Raw genomic sequence first — 6000 nt, forward strand, 5'->3', positions numbered from 1 at the left:
TAAGTTAAAAAAAGGACATAATTAGGCTTATGCACTAAGTTTTATACCAGCAGGTGCTTGCATACCTAACTGTTACTTATTTATTAGTTATTTCCTTTTATGCTATGTTCGTGTCAGCATTCCTGGAAGTGCGCATGAATTGCTGACTTACTGGAATGATGTTGCCAAATCGATAAATATAATATAAAGATTAATAACAATTTAATATTGTAAGAGATTGTGGTTTGTGCCACAAAAAAATTAAAAAAAAATAAACTTTGGCAAGAAAAAAATTTTAAAACAAAAGATATTTTTTAATTTTTTTTTTATTTTATATGAAGTCCTGTTTCTTTATAAAAAAATAAGCTACCAACGAACAAAATCCATGGATAAATAGGAAAGTTGTACATGATCAAATAAAAATATCCAAGTCGCGCAAAGTCAATGTATACGTATATGCGTATGTAGTGTGTAAAGTAGGGGTGGGATATCTAGCTATGCGCTGTTTCTGTTAAGTAAAAAGTCAATTTTCATGTCGTTTTTTAGTTTTTATAAACTCATTTATTTATATATTAAAACAATGTGTTATTTTTGTCTTAAGTTGATGTTCTTACATTATAGTCGAAGTGATTATGTGTTTTGTTTTGTCGTTTATTTAGTTTAGGATCGGTTTCTCTTATGAGAAACCAACAGTAGTCACCCATCATACCGACGTCCCAGAAACCTTGGTATCGATTCTTCTGCGCGATCGGGATCGAGGGCTTTTTGTTGCCATTATGCATTTATACGGCCTTCAAGCTCAGTTTATTGCTGTCTATGAACAATCGCCAATCCTCGGAATTCTATGGTTGACCAAACTCTTTGAATAATCCCGGAATGCCTTTGCAATAGCATATATTATCTTCCTTCGTATAGTGTTTGGCAAATGGTTCGTGACGATTTCTATAATATGTCACCTTAACATGGGGTGACACGAATTGAAATTGTTGCATACGAAAGACGTGTAGCTCAGCTTTTCCTTGGATAATTCCAAATCTCTAATCCAATCGTTTAGTTGCGCTTATGATAGAACGTTTGTCTCGTTTTCCATTAAAAATTCATTACAACTTGATTTCCCATATTCAGATGATCCTTAAGATACTGCTGTTGACAACGCAACTTCAGCTGAATGTGGAACTGGCAATGAAACGGTAGGTACGTTAGCATAAATCACTTTTCTTTATTTTCCAAAGCCAAGTACTTTTGTCATACAAATATAACAATCTTCTGAGTGGCATGTAGGTTCTCGCCATATCATTGGTACATTAAATTTCTACTATTAAATAAAAAGATGCATAGTTTCATAATTTTAATACGTATTTTGTTGATCCTGATTCCCTTTGAACCAATATTATTCGACACAAGGAACACAAAATATTCGGAGTCCATGGTTTATCAATATTTTTAGGATCAATACCAAAATATTTTGAATATATAGATTGGATCGAATCTCTAAACTGCCTCCGATGCCGTACAAGAGTATATTCACCGCATATGTAACAGAACATATCCGGATCGTTGGTACACTCAAATTCTCGCGTACGTTTACTCATTTTATTTTTAAAAATAGCTCACGGTTTTTTATATTGTAATTATAAACTGGAACCCTGCGAGCCTTACAGATATTATGAACTTTTAAGGGGCATTTATCCTTATATATAGCTTGATCGCGAAAAAATAAAAAAAGGCAAAACCTACCTTAACAAAAAAGTTCCTTCATATTAACGAGCAGGGAAAAGAAAATACTACCTGCTGTTGACGTTGGCCTTAAAAATATTAATGAATTTACCAAGATATATTTACCAAGATATTATTTGATTTTTTTAAACGAATAGCGTTATTAGTTTATTCTAATGATATTCGAAAACAATACGCATATACGTATACATTAACTTTGCGCGACTTGGATATTTTTATTTGATCATGTACAACTTTCCTATTTATACATGGATTTTGTTCGTTGGTAGCTTATTTTTTTATAAAGGAACAGGACTTCATATAAAATAAACAAAAAGTTAAAAAATATATTTTGTTTTAAAATTTTTTTCTTGCCAAAGTTTATTTTTTTTTTTAATTTTTTCATAAAAAAATTTAAAAACACGAAGTGATTAATCAATTTCTCAGAAATTATAAGGCCTATGGAAAAATGGAGAGACAATATTTTTAGGAAATTTCATTTACTTTTATTTTCTATAATTTGCAGTGAGATTGCTCAACTGGTCAGTGAGATATACATGATTAAATGAAGACACCTTTATTTTTTGGTCGAATAACGGTAAATTGCAAATATCTCAAAAACGTATCCATAAAAAAAAATTTACTCGATTTTCGAAATCAGCGAGCCATTTCACATCCAAATTGAATAGTGGCATCCGTGGAACAAAAAACAAATTCAAATTTGTGATCCAGTGTAATCAATAACAAAAATGCACATATAAATATTTGTATGAGGATATTAGTCAAAGACGTTTTTTCCATAATAATAATGAGTAACTCTTCTTTCAAATCTACATTTTATACATTTTCGAAATACTACAAATTCATAAATTAAAAATAAATTATTTTTTTTTATAAGAGAAAATACAATTTTAAGGACTTTAACTATTTTCACATTTCTAGAACTATAAATATGCATATAGCATGTCTTAAATTGGAAAAACTAAAAATAAATTTGTTTAGTTGCTACAAAGTTATGTGAAATGGAAAAATAAAATGGCAGCGGAGACAACGAAAATGCAGAATGGTGGCAGAAGAAGTCTTTAATTCTTTCTGTTGACAATAATACGCTTATGTTGTTCTTTTTCCGCTGTCCATCGCTGATTGCTGTTCGAGAAATTCAAAAGTTTTAAATAAAACTTATTTTTATTGCGAATGGCAACGTTGAACTGCAACATGTTGTTGTTGTTATTTCCTTTTATATTTGCTCGTTTTGTTATTCGTGATTATTAAAATTTATTGTTCACACCTGTCACCGTAGCCAGGGCTGTTTGCGACGATCAATACAATATTTTGTATACCCGCGTGCAATATGTAGCTTGATATTTATAATGATTTCGAGTGACTCCTAGTTTGATCCTCCCACAAAGTACCATTGAACACCCGCGATCTCGTTAGAGATCATTGACTTCCAAGTTAAATATCATAGACTTCACTTGATCTCGCTTCAACTATCATCTCAATGGTCGGAATCGAACTACAGCTTTCCAAGTCTACAGATGACGGGAGGCTAAGAAGAATAATAATGGCCTATATTCTATAAGTTTTGCTAAGAAGCATTTGCTTGCATTTGATTCTTGCAAATTGTGAGAATATATAATGTACGGCTGCACCTGAACTTAGTGTATGCTTTACTTGCTTTTCATTTGTTCCACTAACTGTTGCAACTGCGATACCTTGAACCGCACATTTGCAATTGCAATCAGCGGCGTGCCATGCTTGTTGTTTTCCATTCAAATGTTATTTTGAGTTTTATTTTTTGGCATATCGATTATTTGTCCTTTTGAGTATTTGAGTATTTGGTTTGAAAGCCGAACCGGTCAAATGAATATATAGCATAATGGGTTGAGGTCGATTGTTGCAACAGCAGAATGCATCAAGACAATAGCAATTTTACCGTTAAAATGGAAACAAGAAATTGTGTAGTGTAGCCTTTGGGTCAATGTTTGTATGGTCTGCTTTTGTTATTTCGTCTATTGTATATTGACATTTACCGCTGAAGGCTAACCTAAACTATTTTTGAAATTTTTTTAGATTTTTTTCTGTAAAAAAATGGCATGCCAATTTGGAATTTGCAAAGGTGTGTGTAAAAGTTGATAAACTGGATATTTGTGGAAAGTATTATATCTCTTGATAACTTTTCTTGCCATAAGATCAAGTCGAGTATCAACCACTGGAGAAAAAATGATATTACTAAACTTAGTCAAATTCTTTGTCTCTTTATCTCTGTCGTCATGTTTATAAAATCGCCAATCATTATAATTAACTGAGATCGACATTAATGGTACTATATTTCGCGTTCTATCTCAAAAGATACATTATTGTCTTTGGATCAAAGAACCAAATAGATAAACGGAGGGAACATTTCTCCAAAAATTTCATTTCATTCAAAAATAGAGAGTAGTTAAGATCGTTGTAATCGGTCGCTATTACTATTTCGATTTATAGCAATATTAGGCAGCCTGTTTATAAGGTCGAGATGAATGAATCTGGTGAGGAACGTAAACAAGAGAAAATATCTATCTCTCTTCTACCATTTCGGGTCCCAATGGTAACAGTTTTTGAAACTGCATAGAATTTCTCGACATATAGAATCAATTTCATCATTTCTTTGAAATCTATGAAGAATCCCTATCCACAAGCAGTGGGCAATTTTGATTCAGTTTGCAATGAAATATTCTTCCGGCTAAGGAAACTCAATATTAAAAAACTTGATCTAATCCCTTAATATACGATGAATAAGCTTGGATCATGAGAATATTGGAAGAGGATTGACATGGAACAAAACAAAGATCCGACTGCAGAGTTAAGGTGGACTTTGACTAGGCAAATATCATCGAACATTTAAATAAATAGAATATTGTGGAAACCACTCCGTGGAACTCAACCGAAATCAGTAGAGTTATATAAGCATGAATTATAGATAATTTTAAAGGTGCTAAGGATTCTCTAATGGTAAGCCTATGGAGAAGTGAAGGTCCTGCGAAAAGCATTTTCCACTTATAAATAACGGTAATTTAAATAAATATTTATTAAATACGATACCAAAGCCGCTAATAATGAGAGCTTGAAGCTTCAAAAAACCAACATTAAAAAATAAGGATGAATCTATACATACAAATATACGCGTTTGCATATGCCCAATTGTGTTAAGCTATAAACCAATTTATTTAATTCAAAGAACTCACCTGATGCTGCCACACACCACACACCGTTAAATGCAACAAAGTGCTTGCATCAATGCGTCCACTGCTTTTGACTTGTATCTCCGTAATTGTCTGCGCTTTCTCTGGCCCGATATGAAATTTTCGATAAATTGAAGTTCATTCAATGAATTTCATCAACGGTAGCGCCAACCTATTAAGAGAATTCAAAAGGTGACCGGTCTGCATGCAACTTCTCACACACCTACTCACATACATGCATATGTCCACATATGAGTTAACTGCCACCGACTGCTGTTCAATTGCACGCCGTGTCTGCCATTTACCGCCCCGCACCAACATGGCACTGTGTCATCCCTTTTAAGCACCGCCTTGATTTTCACCATTCAATCTGTTCGCATCGACTGATGTGCGATGTTTGCTTTTTTGTTTGGAGTTTAATTAAAATTTCTTATCAATGTAACGATAAATTTTATTTCCGAAATCTGCATACGCCACAGTGGGCTGAGCGCATTGCTAATTTTTTGTGCATGTCTGTGTAGGCGTGATTAAAAGCATTGTTGTTGTCGAAATTTACTTTATTATACTTATACAATATAAAAATATTGAAAAGTTTGAAAAAATTGTCGCTTAATTCATAGCTCACAATGTTAGCTTGTTGATTGCTCGATTGGTTGTTGAAAGAGCTTTTTTATGACTTTAGAGTAGATGAACTGAGTAAATTGAATTGGTAATTTTTTTTTTTATCGAAAAAATGTTTCATTACACGATTTATTAAAGGCAAGATCGTATATCAATCGAAAATCATTTAATTTTAATTTCAAAACTGTTGACAGTTTTATCGACATGAATATGTATGAGTTTATTCTTTCATTTGGTGCATTAACCTGTCAATATAATTTATTTATATTGAATATTTATTTAATATATTTAATTTTAATTTATTAATATTTTATTACAAACCTTGCACTCCTTTAATTTCTTTAATCTAAAATAATTTATTATCAATAATTTTATCTTTTCCTAGTACACTGGGGCCCCGGTTTGCGTCGACCCGATTTGCGTCGTTTAGATTTGCGTCGCAAAATATGTATGTACATAC

General features: G+C 32.3%; 1 long non-coding RNA gene across 2 annotated transcripts in view; it reads right to left on the reverse strand.

Annotated features, from left to right (window-relative positions):
- Positions 1–5799, reverse strand: part of LOC114803656 (uncharacterized) — an 84616-nt gene extending 78817 nt beyond the window's left edge. For both annotated transcript variants that reach the window (XR_008470649.1, XR_008470648.1), the window contains exons 1-2: positions 5151–5799; positions 4923–5091 (exon numbers count right to left, since the gene is read on the reverse strand). This is a non-coding gene — a long non-coding RNA (uncharacterized LOC114803656). The remainder of the gene's footprint in view (positions 1–4922; positions 5092–5150) is intronic.
- Between the last annotated feature and the right edge of the window lie 201 nt (positions 5800–6000).

Source organism: Zeugodacus cucurbitae, chromosome 2 (genome assembly GCF_028554725.1).
Source record: "Zeugodacus cucurbitae isolate PBARC_wt_2022May chromosome 2, idZeuCucr1.2, whole genome shotgun sequence".
Lineage (NCBI taxonomy): Eukaryota > Metazoa > Arthropoda > Insecta > Diptera > Tephritidae > Zeugodacus > Zeugodacus cucurbitae.